Source organism: Megascapheus bottae, chromosome X (genome assembly GCF_031878675.1).
Source record: "Megascapheus bottae isolate mThoBot1 chromosome X, mThoBot2.hap1, whole genome shotgun sequence".
Lineage (NCBI taxonomy): Eukaryota > Metazoa > Chordata > Mammalia > Rodentia > Geomyidae > Megascapheus > Megascapheus bottae.
The window spans coordinates 3764151-3779071 of NC_143547.1; positions in this window are offsets into that span (position 1 = coordinate 3764151).

Consider the following 14921-nt stretch of genomic DNA (forward strand, 5'->3'; position numbering starts at 1 on the left):
AGAGGTATTATCATTTTCTAACACATATTCTCATTGCTAAATACACAGCAAAATATACTGTAGTACCATATTTTTTCTCTCACACAAAATTGACAAAATAAATGGCAAAGGGAGGTATTAGGTTTATTTCATGGTAAAGATATTCTCCACATACAATGTTTTAATATCGAATTTATTACTTTATATATTCAACTTATCATGTCTTGAGTTGATAGTTTTTATGACGTATGAAATATCACATCAAATATAAAATTAAAGGCATTTGTAGCTAATTGTGAACTGAAATCATACTGTGCATTGATGCTTCAGTGGAGTATAGCTTAATATATCTTCCATATTTGCCTTTTGGAATTTGTATTTAACATGCTAAGCAATTGAATTTTCAGAACTAATCAGGACAATATGTGATTTTTATCATATAAAGTATCTCACTGATTTGTAAAAACTTGAAGTCTTTAAAAATTAGATAAGAATTCTATAATATATTGGGCCATGAATGTTGTGCCCAGATTTTGGAGTCCCCAAAGACCACTAAGGAGCTGAATCTGATGTAAGAGCACAAGAGTCTTTATTGCAAGCTAGAGCCTGGACTCACAACTGACACCGACACAGCAGGTCTGAGTTGAGAGTCCCGACTTCACATTGCACAAGGTTTTTATAGGGTTCTGGGAACTTTCCAAGTAGACTCACAAGTTGGAGCAAATCATAACACACCATGGGAAAAATCAAAGACCAATACTCAAAGTTGATTTGTGCAGCTAGTGGCAGGGCAGGTATTTGGCTGTAAGTGATTGGTTAGCTCAAAGGGTTGATGTATTATGAATTGATTGGCTAGTGCTAGAAGATTACTTGAGGTTCATGCTAGGGGATACATGCTGAACTGCAGGGCAGCTGAAGGGCAGCTGCTCAGGATATCACAATGGTTATCACAGGATGTCACAATGGTTATCTTATCCTGTAGCCTTAAATCACTGGGGGTGGCTTTTACACAGGGAGTAGTCTGTAATTTATTATTTTCTTTGAAACTGCTATCTCTGCTGGTTTAGAATTACTACAGAGTGACCTTCTGGTGAGGTCTGAATGACCTTCTGGCGGGGCCTGCTTAAAAATAACTTTCTACTGAAGTTCATCGAACTTCAAAATTAATTTAGGCTTCACATGAACAGGAGCTAACTACTAATACATGCTACAATATGAACACCCCAAATAATGTGGTAAGTAAAAGAAGCCAGTCATAAAAGACAAGATACCACATGGTTCCATTTCTATGAAATACCAGAATAGGCAAATATGTAGAGATTGAGTATACATTAGTGATTGGTTGGAGTGATAAAAGTGTATAGGATTTCTTCTCAAGTGATGAAAAATTCCTAAAATTGACAGTTGTAAGAGCTGCCTTTGTTAATATACCATTGAATTGCATAAGTTAAATGGATACAGTATATGGTACATCAAATGTATCTCAAGTTCTTTCCCAAAAGACGAAACAATTCTTAAATCAATAAAAGTTTGTGTCAGTAAGAAATTCAATTAAACTGGGCAAGGAGGCACACACCAGTAATCCTAGCTACTCAGGAGGCTGAGGTCTAAGGGATCAGGGACAAAGCCCTCTCTGATACTAAAGACCTTGAGATTCTTTTCTCCAATTACTCACTAGAAAGGGGGAAGTAGGGCTGTGGCTCCAGGGCTAGGGCAGTACCCTTGAGCTGAATTGCTCAGGGACAGCGCCCAGGCCCAGAGTTTAAGCCCCATGACCTACCAAAGAAAAAAAAAAGAAATTCAATTAAAACTTTAATTCTGTAATGTTTGAAGTCATTCATTTACTAAACAGAAATCAAACGCGGAATTAACATGAGGGGAGAAATGAATGTGAAAATGGAAATGCCTGCTTCGAGTTGAACAGGAAGCTTTTTTGTTGTTGTTGTTTAAGTAAAGCTATATAAAACATGATTCCCAATTATTGAAAACAGCTGGTAACATATTTGCGAGAATCCAGACTCAGAAAAGGCATTGTGGAAAATGTGGACTTATGTGTTGAATAAGTAGATGGGAAGGTGGAAGTCAGAGTGTGAAGGATAAATCAGCTTTCCTTACAGGCACTACATACATTGTTCTAAGCCTGTTTTGAATACAAAGCAAATGAGTAACATGCTTTTGTCAATCACCCAGGGCAAAGAGACAAGGGAAGCCACAGCCAAGGCAGTAGAATTGGAAAGACATAGGCCATTATGTTATGGATGAATCAACAGTTTTTGGACTGACAGACCTGAGATGAAAACTGAAGAAGAGAAATGTGAAAAGAGCTGATGCTAAAGTATTCAGGTTATAATACAGTTGGAAGCATGAGTTTAGATATACAGAGAAAGTGGTACTACATGTATTTGAAAAGTCACCTGTGAATGGGGAAATCAATGAAACTGTCACCATAAAGCCTTTTTCAAAGCCAGGCTTGGTGGCTCACACCTGTAATCCTAGCTACACAGGAGGCTGAGATATGAGGACTGCAGTTCAAACCCAGCCTGGGCAATAAAGACCACTTTTGTCTCTAATCACTAGAAAACAGGAAGTGGTGCTGTAGCTCAAGGGGTAGGGTGGTAGCCTTGAGCTGAAGAGCTCAAGGACAGTGCTCAGGCCCAGAGTTCAAGCCCCATGACGCACAAAAAACATGCTTTCAAGGGGCCAAGAGTATGGCTCAAGTGGTAGAGCGCTAGCCTTGAGAAAACTCAAGTTCAGACAGTGCCCAGCCCCAGAGTTCAAGCCCCATAATTTGCAAAGAAAAAAAAATTCAAACACTATCTCATTTAATATTCATGACAATTCTGAGCTGTACATTGTTTCTGTTGATGAGGACACTAAGATTCTGGTAACTAATTACTTTCCCAAAGTCACATAGCAAGTAAGAAGCAGAGCCAGGTTTCAACTCACTTAAGGAACAACAAGTCCATGTTTGCCCTGTTTTCTACTGATACTTTCTAGGTCATAAAGATATGGCATTAGAGAGACTTGTTCCAGACATACCTGTAGAGTGAGAAGTAAATAGTCACAATATTGGGTGTGAGGTTACAACCCAACATAATATGTTTGTAGTTTACATTCCAAAGGAAGAATGTAAAAGAGGGCGTGGTTAAGAGGGATGATAGCTACTCTGAGATAGTGATTTTCCCACCTATTAAGGCTGGCTTCCAACAGAAAATTTCATCGTGATTTATGAGTAACTATACATTTCAGACTTTACAAAGTAAAGACAGGTTGGGAATGATTGGGTAAAAATAAGAGAAAGGGGTTCTTGCATCCCCAGCTTCTCAATTTCAGGTTGGGCAACTATGTGGTGTTGCAATAGTGAATAGTCAACAAGCAGATATAATTCTATTTTGTTTTTACTCTTATTGTACAGGTGATGTGCAGAGGGGTTAAAGATATATGTCAGATCGTGAGTACATTTCGGTTTGAAAAATATCACCCCTTTATAATTCTACTATTTGGGTCTATATTTCTGAATAGGTTCTAATTTGGATCTTAAGTTTCCCTTACCAACAAATGCATACAAATTTTAGGGTAATCCATTAAATGTTGCAGACCCATAGACACACACACACACACACACACACACATATATGTATATATATATTTGGTCATGGGGCTTGAACTCTGCCTGGGTGCTATCACTGAACTCTTCAGCTCAAGGCTAGGAGCCCTACCCTTGAGCCAAGCCCCACTTCCCATTTTCTAGAGGTTAATTGGAGATAAGAGTCTTAGGTCCTTTTGTGCTCAAGCTGACTTTGAACCTTGATCCTCAGACCTTAGCCTCCAGATTAGCTAGGATTAAAAGTGTGAGCCACATGGGCCCTCAGCCCCTGTAAATATATTATATTTATAGAGATTAGATAAATAGAGAGACTTATGTATAGGTATAGAGATACACATATTTATGCATGTATGTATGTACATATATCCATATACATATAATCATAAACAGAATATTTGTATAAACATGAAAGTTAGAGATGCTTCTGTTAAGACATCAGACTAGACACTGGAGGAAAGGTGATCCTACTTCCAAGTCATGAAGTGTCAGAGAATTGGACTAGATTTTGTTGTGGCATTTTGTGGATATCTAGCTGGTGACTTTTCCACATCAAATGACAAAGGCATATAGCTCAATTTGCCTTTGATGTTTAGAGTAAAATGTAAAGACAAACAGGTAAGTGAACGAAAATATTGTTACTCAAAAAGGAGCCAGCGTTTGATGATTTACAAAATTCTGTTACTTGGGTAACAGAAAATGCGAAATTTCCCCAGAAAAACTGCCAAGGATAAAAGTCACATAATCATTTGTTAGAAAAATTGAACATGTGACATGAAACCAACAACCATTTCCACAGCAGACAAAATTAGAGATGGAGTTGTCTGGGAAAGATTTATGGAGAACTCTCATGTCTCATTAGGACCCCATGTATTTGATGGAAAACTGATAAATCTGAGAATTTTACATTAAAAAAATACACTGTTTTCCTAGATTGAAAAGGCTATAGAGGAGAACACCATGTGAAGACAGACACAAAGATAATACCACATGAAGACAGAAGAGATGCACTTACAAGCCAAGGAAAGTGAAGGCTTGTCAGTAACTATCACAAGTTAAAAAAGGGAATGATTTTAAGCTTGAGCTTTCAGAGGAAGCATGGCCTTGCCAATACTATGATTTCAGACTTCTAGGTTCCAAAAATATGAAAAAGTACATTTTCATTTGTTAAGGTATTTATTTATAATACCTTGCTATTGCAATTCCAGGAAAGTAATACATCAGAGTATCAAAAATACATTAACTGAAATTTCTTTGTGTAGCAAACATACATATAGAATTATACTTATCTAGGGAATACAAATATTTTAAGAAACATTAGATTAAATTCATTAAAGATTTAAGTTTTTAAAACTTGGCTTATATTTCCAAGTTACAATCCTTTATCTTTTTCGTATATTTATATCTTCCTTCATCTCTGATTTTCTTCTATTGCATGATTATAAAACTCTCAGACAACACTTTTACATGCAAAATTTAAGGGAATAAACAAATGTTCTTTGGACAAACACCACTGCTCATTAATAAGAGATTTTAATTCTGCAGGAGTTTGTTTACATATTGATCTGCTAATTGTCAGTCATCTTGATAGGTGCAATATAAACAACCACAGAGTACAAAATGCAGAAGTAAATGCATCATTAGGCTGGGCAACCTTAGCATCATTAGGCTGAGGATCAAAACAATCCTCAGATGGTCCAAAAAAAAAGAAAAATCAGTTCCAATCACTGAGTTGAACACTCTGTATTCCTGTAATTTCTTCTAGCTCTTGAAAGAGTTGAGATAGGCCTGGATTACCCACATCTTTCAGCAAGGAATTCATCAGTTTGATACTGATCTACATACTCTCACCACTCCACCCCACAAACGCTTTTGTCATAAAGGCCTCTGGAAATCTGGAAAGGCCCATCTTCAGGCACATAGATCCATATACCTGAGTGAATGTGAGGCAGCTTAGGCAGCATTCTTCACCAAATTATTAGCCATTACCTACTAGTGAGTTGTAAATTCATTTAAAAAATAGAACAGGGCCAGGAGTTTGGCCTAGTGGTAGAGTGTTTGCCTAGCATGCAAGAAGACCCAGGTTCTATTCCACAGTACCACATACAAAGAAAAAGCCAGAAGTGGTGCTACAGCTCAAGTGGCAAAGCTCTAGCCTTGAGCAAAAAGTGTCCAAGGACAGTGCTCCGGCCCTGAGTTCAAGCCCCAGGACTGGCAAAAAAAAAAAATAGAACAGGAAAGATGAGATCGAATGTTAAACATAATGCCTGCCGGCCTGCCATATAGAAGAGTATTTCATGAACCTTTTTATTCTCTTTTTTTTGTTTTGCTGGTTTTATTTGACAGGATTTCAACCTTAGCCTCAGCTGGTCTCAAACTCTTCCAGTGAATCAAACTTGCCTTGTACTCATTATCCTCCATTAGCTTCCCAATGGCCTTCTCATTCTGTGTGTGTGTGTGTGTGTGTGTGTGTGTGTGTGTCTGTCTGTCTGTCTGTCTGTCTGTCTGCACTAAAAATTGGGAAAACATAGTTATAAGGAAATGATATAGACTTCTAAATTCCCTTCAGTCTTAAACTGATCTTGGACCCTTATACAGTTTATGTAGCTATTCTTCATCTTTTTAAATTAATCCCATATTCCCAATCCAAAGGGCCTGATTTCTGTTAGAAGAAAGTGACTCCCAAAAGCACCACTCTGCAGAAAACACAAAGAAAAAGGGTAAAATGTACAAGGTAAGAAGTACTCTGTGGTCTAGTTTTTTTTTTTAATAAACTTGTGATTTCCTTAAGAACTTACTATGACCTCACATGTTATCTTCTTCCCTGTATTTTGGCAAAGTTTGATTAGTGTTTCCAAACTGACAAGATAAAATATTTCCAAGATAATACAGCAAGTGCTTTGTGAGGGTGCAGCAAATGAAAACAGGTTAGGCCAGTGCCAAAGGTAAGAGGTTTTCAAGAGATAACTAGGAGATTTTTCAGTCAGAGAATGAGGAAGAAAAGCACACTGTAAGCAGAGAAGAGCCTGTGCAGGATACATCAAATAAAGAAGTCCATGGGACTTGGTATGTTATAGAGTATTATGCTATCATATGCGTCATTTGCAACAATAAGTGACAGCAGAATGGAAGACCATGAGTAAGTAACAAGGGATAGCAGACAGACACCAGACCACTGAATGAAAGCCGTGGAGGTTTTACTAAACAGTTCAGATAGGCTGGCTGAGTGTTACCGAGTGGTCTAGTAGTTGTGTAGCACTCACAATGTCATCCAGTTGTCATGGGAAACCATTGAGGACCCTTGAATTGTTACAAAATTATGAGATTTGAAACACAGGTAATTTGTAAGTAGAGTCAAATCAATAGCTGAGAGCAGGAATGGTAATTTATTTAAAGGCAGGAAACTTCAATAGGATGTGATTACCACAGACCAAATGAGACATAATGGTGAACTAACTAAAGTAGTGAGAATGCAAGAGAAGGGATAGAAACTTTTTTAAAATGTAAGAGATGAAGTCAAGAAAATGAGGAAACTGGTGAAGATGCAGAAGTTTTAGATAATATCTAGGCTTCTTGGTTGGGTGGTTGGGAATTTATTGACAGGAATGTGGAGGAGAGATGTGTATGGATTGGGCTAAATTGAGTAATTGTCCCTATGAGACATCTAGGTCAATTAAGATGCCAGATAATTAGACATGGCATTCCTGCACTTATCTTCCAAGCGCAAACATAATCAAACAATCTAACCAAGTGTGGGCCTTCGATCAATCAATCCTTTAATGTCATCAGGCAAAGGTTTCTACCATGTTCTTTTAAAATGTATTTTAGAAGATGGAAAAATGTTAGAGCTCATATCTGCAATCCTAGGTACCTGGGGGGCTGAAATCAGGATTCTGGTTCAAAGCCAGCCCAGACAGACAAATCTGAGAGGCTTATCTTCAGTTAACCAACAAAAGGCCAGAAGTGGAGATGTGGCCCAAATGGTAAAGCATGAACCTTGAATAAAAAAAGTAAGGGAGATCATGAGGCCCTGAGTGCAAGCTCTAGTATCAACATGAGTAAAAAGACAGTTTGAACAAACTTCAATGCAGATGCTAATATATTCAGGTCCTAGGTATTGCAGAGACTTGAATAATGTCTTATCATTCAATATATGCAAAACCAAGCTTCAATTTGAAAGCCACGATATTTACATGGGACAAGAAGAGTCAACCAGGCTTTGCTGTAATCTTGATCTCATGAATTTTTCTCTGACATGAAAAAAGTCAATCGTATTGTATATACAAAAAGGATTTGATTATGAAGGCTTCAAACTCAAGCTTTTCTACAGGGAGTAATTATTATTCTTAGAGGTATAGTAGGCAAATCAGCCAGGAATTTCAAGATCTTGCTGTCAATTATTAACCACAGGCATATATGATGTTGGGCCAACGCAGAGCTGCTAAAGGAGTTTCAGTCATAAATTTGGTAACAGCAAACATAATTACAGCACAAAGTTTCGATTTTCATCTATTATTTTAAAATAGGAATTCCTTTTGCCACTCAATATTTTTAAATGATCACTGTGTGTTTCTTTGTTAAGGAAGATATTACATTTAGAAATATCTTTTACAAGTTGGGCACGGTGGTTCACACCTGTAATCCTAGCTACTCAGGAGGTTGAGAGCTGAGGATTGCGGTTCAAAGCCAGCCTGGGCACTAAAGTCTGTGAGACATTTATCTCCAATTAACAACAAGAAAACCAGAAGTGATGCTGTGGCTCAAGGGGTAGCTGAAGAGCTCAGGGACAATGCCCAGACCCAGAGTTCAAGTCCCACAGCCAACAACAAAAAAAGTCTTTTTCAAGAAAAGCACTTAAGAATAACCCTGCATGTGGTTTTATGTGCTTATATCTTTTGTGGGGGAGGGCAGAGAATGTTAAGAAGAAAAAAATCATGCCATATTTTGTTTTTCTGGTGGGAGACAGGAGTATCATGTAATCAGCGATAAAGTTAAAATAAGAAAAATTAAGATGTTGCAAGTGAAAATTTAGCATGTTTTTTGGCTTCAAATACCATATTTGCTTTCCACCCCCAGTATACATAGATATCAAAGATTCCACTAATATCAACTACATTCTATTACCATTTCCAAATCCATTACTCACTGCAATCCCTAGGTTTCATACGATGGTTCTTAATAACTTTCACTAGTTTCCTTCTGTCTATGGATACTTCCCCAAACCCTCCATTACATAGTTCATTATCACCATTTCAAAGCCATTGGCTAAAGCACAACATTTCTCTGTTATCACATGTTACTCCTGTCCACAATGAAATAAATCTATTTCTTTGTATGCTCATCGAATGTTCTGAAACTTCATATTATTCCTTCCTTTTTATAGAATGTTTTGAGTAGGAGTCATAATCTAATAATGTAATCATATTCAGGAAAATGCTAATCTGAAGGAATATGCTTCAATAGGTATCTAAATAGAGTGGATGACCTCTGTTTGGCAGAATGCTTAGGTGAAGTTCATAAAATGAAAATGTAAAACTAGGGCTGAGTTCAATAATGAAAAGAGTTTCAAAGAAGTAGAATGAGAAGAGTTCGACAGAGAGAAAATGCTAGCTCTGACAAAGGAAAGCAGGAGCTTTATAAAGGAGAACGTGGAAAGGAAACACAGTACTGTACTGTGTGATGTGGCTTGTGAAAGAAGGCAAGCACTGAAAAATTGTCAGAGATCAGGATAGCCAAGGAATTCTGGAGAACTAGAATGTCTCTAATCAATTTTATATTACTTGTGAATAGTTTGACTTGTATACCCCTCCTAGGCCTTTTGTAAAAAAAAAATAAATCTGTTATATTTGTACTTTGTGCTAATAGTACTCCAAGCTAAAGGTATGTTTTTTAAAAAAAAAAACAGGCAGCTGCCAGTGTTCAAGGGATGATAAGGAAACAAGCTATAATATAGACTGACCATGAGAAAAATCAGATGTACAGAACTACTTACACATCTTAGCAACCCAGTAGATCTTCTATCTCCTAAAATTCACACAGAAAGCAAAGGGTTTCCAGATATTGCTAAAGCCAGGTTCACTCCAGTTTGAGCATTACTTTTTATTTGCTTCCTTTGAATATTGGAGGAATGTAGGAAAAGGTAAGATTATCCATCAGGATGAAACTATCCAAAATGGAGTCAGGTAGAAACAGATCAAAGATGAAACATGTTCTCCCAGACCATGACCTTTGAGTATGTTTTTAAATCTCTATTTACCTTAGATATAAAGTGGACAAAACAATGCTACCCTCTCAGAAATTTATTGAAAGTACCACTTTCAATAAGACACTAAAAATACTTACTCTTTTCCCTCTCTTTTCAGAAACTATTGCTATTTTAGCCCAATTCCTTTATTCACAAGAGTTTCTTTCTGGACCTTGTACTATTTTCCTTCTGGTGAGGGTGTCACATTGTGGAGATTATTGCTATTATTATTATTATTATTATTATTATTATTTGTTCTCCTACTATTTATTGGTGACTTGTCTAGGTAACCCAGTCATCAGAAAAGGGGTCAGAAATATAGGTATGAATAAAAGGCCTACAGAAACCCTGGATTAAAGTCCCAGTACATTTCACACTGTAAATTCCTAATAGTGAATAAGATGGTTTCTCAGTTATTTCAACCAGTAAATGGTTGCTGAGGGTCAGACATTAGTCAAATAAGCATAACATTACTAAGTTTTTTCCATATCACTACATGTTTAAAGTCTCGGATTAAATTCAATAGGGACAAGGAAAGTATACACACAGGCACGACCGATGTCAGTAGTAGGAAGTGACAGGATAAGAGTCTGACATTAAAAGAGGAAATTAAAGGGCAGATATTAATTAAATATAACCACATGCTCAAGAGAGTAAGCAGCTATACACATCACAATAGCCCCTTAGCTGTATTATACTGTCACTGAATAATAACTGACATTCCCAGTAATGACGCTGACATTTTAAAAATGCTAATTTCTGTTCAGCCTGTTCTATTTTAGAAAACTCAGAGTAGTGGATAAGGGATTCAAAAAAGATTTCCATTGTAGACTTAGACAATATGTGATTTCCAGGGTACCTTTGGGATTATCTAATCTGTCTGAGAGATGGCAAAAGAATCCAAAAAAGGTGAAGTGTATTTCAAGGACAGACTCCACAGATGCAGCCATAGCTTGTAAACTCCATGGCAACTTCTTTTTCTATTATTGTACGTTTTCACACACACGCACACACATAAACACACACACACACGTATAGACTTTAAATGTACAAAGATTGACAAATACATTCAGTTGAAAATTTCTCCAGTCTATAATCCTATCTACTTTGGAGGCTGAGATCTGAAATTCAATGCTCAGAATCAGTCCATAAATTTAAATTTTGAAATTTTTATCTCTAATACCCAAACCAAAAGCCTGAGGGATGCGGCTGAAAGGGTAAAGCACCAGCTGTAGATGTGCGCAAAATAAGTTGGAAGAGTATGAGGCCCTAAGTTTGAGCCCCACAAAGAAAAGAGACAAGTTTCTTCAGCAAGAAAAGAGACAAGTTTTATAATTTCCTAGTCAATAGAAGCATACTTCAACTATGTGGAATTTTTCCTTCATTAAGTTATTATGAAAGTCATTATGATTCAACAGTCCTTAACTGAGCCTTTTTGTTGTTCAAAATAAAACTAGATGTGATAGGTATATTACAACAAAAATCGTGGTGGATGGTGGTGGCTCACGCCTGTAATCCTAGCTGTTCAGGAGGCTGAGATCTTAGGATGGCAGTTCAAAGCCAGCCTGGGCATGAAAGTCCTTGGAACTCCAATTAACCACCAGAAAACGGGGAGTGGCGCTGTGGCATTTGAGCTGAAAAGCTCAGGGACTGTGCCAGGCCCAGAGTTCAAGCCTCATGACTGACAAAAAACCAAAAACCCAGAAAGCATAACCCTTCATTCAAATGACTTAAATTTAGGGAATCTTAGCATGTAAGAATTCAGAATGAGGTAAAGCAGTGCAAGTGATAATTTGCAGTGCACCACAACTGTAGGTTTTCTGGGACTTCTGTGAGAGAGACAATAACAACACATAGCAGAGGATCAACTAAGTTAGGCCTCTAAACATGTAGGCTTTGTACAAGAAAACCAGAATTCTCAGAACCAAAAAACAACATAAGAAATTGCTAGGGCAGTAGCTGGTTTATAATCCAGTGGCAAAAATGTCTACACAATATGAAGCCCTTGAATTCTGGTTCAGACCCCACTACTACAAAAAAAGAAGGAGGTGGGAGAGGAGGAAGAAATGGAGGATTAGGAAGGAGAGGGAGAGGAGGGGAGAGGAAGGAAGAAGAAGAAAAGAATGAAGAGGAAGGAGTGAGGAGAAACATACAAAGAAAGAAGGAGGGGGAGAGAGAAGGGGAGGGGACAGGAAGAGGAAAAGGGAGGGGAGGAGAAGGGGGAGGGGAGGGAAAGGACAAGAAGGGAGAGAAGGAGGAGGAGAAGGGGGGGAAATCAAGGAAGGGGGAAGAAGGAGAAGAAGATATATAAGAAGGGATGGAAACTTGGACCATACTTGCCAAACCATTCAAACAGGAATGAGTAATTCATGAAATTTGAGGAGGCATACAAGAAACATTAACATTTGAAACTTCCCCGGAAATAGCTTAAGTTGAAGAGATAAGAGAATGAGGAAAATGCTCCACCTGCTCTAGAATTGAATGTACAAGTCCAAATAGTTACAACACACTTAAAAGTTTTCCAGTGATTGCCCAGCACAGTGGCTCATGCCTGTAATCCTAGCTACTCAGGAGACTAATATCTGAGGATCGTGGTTCAAAGACAGCCCAGGCACTTAAAAGTCCCTGAGACCCTTATCTCCAATTTACCACCAGAAAACTGGAAGTGGCCCTATGGTTTCCAGGGTAGGGCAGTAGCCTTGAGCTGAAGCGGTGAAGTGAGGGACAACACCCAGCGTGGGAGTTCAAGTCCCAAGATTTGATTAAAAAAAATGTTTTCCAGTAATTGAATCAATTACCAAAAAAACTTATCTTTCTATTAACATTTACTTCTACAATGACAAGTGCCTCTTTTTTTTTTTGTAAACCCTTGGAAGTCAGAACCCACATGCCTTGAGGGAGACTACGGATGAACTGGTCTACAAAACCAAGCCATGCTGTGCTACCTCATTCTCAAAGAAAACTATTTACTCAAAAACCAGATTTCTAGAGAAATTAATCTAAAGGCAAATACCGAAAACAGTGGAAGGTTTATTGCAGTACAAGTTTATATAAGTATATAATGTTTCTTAAGTTTAATCAATTGATAAATGTTTGGTACAGAGCAGGTTCCAGTGTAATCATGGATCAAGGGAAATCAGAGCAAATTCATTGATAATGCCTAACTCTAGCTCTACATAGCAACAACTGTGTGAGTCTTACAATAAGTGGAGAAGATTTAGGGTTTCGAGACTGAAGCAAGAAAGACTAAAAGTGTCACCGCTAAGGATCAGAGTAGCTCTGCCAGTAAAGTTCTCTGCAGAAAATGAAGCGTTCATTACTATCAATAAGTACCTTTGTGTAGGGAAACCTATATAGAATTAGTAGGCAATAAAGATTCATACTGAAAGTTGAAATGCTATTATCTCTTGTTGATTAATTATTGCCTTGAAAATATATTTTTAAAATATTTTAAAAACCGTGAAATAAAAAGGTAGAAATGGCATCAGAAAGGAAAAATGGATTGGAGCCAAGGACCTGAGAGACAAATCGATGGAAGATCTGATCGAAGAGTAGATGTGATATATCATTCTTTTAATTTCTCTGCTGCCTCCCGACTCCCCCCCCCCCACACTATTATCTCTTACTTGTATTTTATGGAAAAGATTATATAACCAAAGGAGTTCAGTCTGCAGTATTTGATGACTACAGTACCTGTCAAATGCATTTAATATATGCTTTAACAGGCAATCTGTTACACAAGTAGTCATCCAGTTCTACCATTTTAGATGTCAAAACATTTCTCATTTCTCTTCACTTGTTTTACACTTTATCTCCCATCTGGATTACTGCTGCAGCTTCCCAAAGCTGCCTATTTGTATTTGCTCCACTCCAATCCATTCTCTAAAGCATAGCCAGAATATCACAGGAACTCTGTTAATAACTGCAAGTGTTCAGGTATAAATCTGACATAGATTTAAATTTGTTTTTAAAGATGCTATTTTTGTATCCATCTTCCTCCTCTCAGCTATGTAATCTCCTTCAACATAGGAATGCCAAAAAATGTCAACCCAAAAGATATAAGAAACTGATCATTTTCCTAAAACACATTTCAAAATAATTTCAGATGTGCATTTTATTACATTACTGAATGAGTGGTGATAAGTTTGATTTATTTCCCTTTTTTGTGCCAGTACTGGGGCTTGAGCACAGGGTCTGGCGTTCTCACTGGCTTTTTCACTCAAGGCTAATGCTGTACAACTTCAGACATGTGCTTCATGATTCTGCCTTATCAGTCAGAAATAAGGGGCTCTGAGCTAGATTTGAACTGTGATCCTCAGCTCTCAGCTCAATGAGTAGCTAGAATTATAAGTATGAGTCACCAGTACCACCATGAGTTTGGTTTCTTGTGACCTGCTTTTATTGTTATGAAGATAAAATACATAAATTGTAAAGATCATTTTTGTCACAAACATCTTTGATTCTAAATATTCTACAATGCCTCTAATTGTCAAAATATTATTTTAGTTAAAACTGTGTTCGTTGAAATACATTACAGTTGTATAGTTGAAATGTGGTATAATTATATCACAGTTCAGAAACAGATTATGTATCTCAATTACAGAAAACCATTGTGAAACAGCAAAGACAATTACATGGAAATTGAAGCCCCATGCTGAGGGTATAAGCTTGATAAAAGCCAGTTAAACAAGGGAAAAGAGTCTATCAAATTTCATTTTTTAATTATACTTTAAAATATCTGGTCATAAATGCTGCCCTCTTAGCAACAAATTAACACACAGCCATATAGCTGACAAATAGTTATGACATATGCTGTCACATCAAACACAGTAAAACATTTTCTTTAATTTGTGACACATATAACCTAATTATTTAAACTGATAACCTTTCTAGTTCTCTTTTAGGCTGATATGAATTCATATGGGAGTTTTATTTCTGTCTGGGAAACCCTTTGATAACTATACAGTTGTGGCCAGTGGTAAGAAGTGTCTAGTCATTCTAAAGACAGCTGCCAACTTAGTGAGAAGTAGAGAAACTGGTTCAGTGACAACCACCTACCTTTAGCTTATGTAAGAGAAACCCAAATAGACTTAT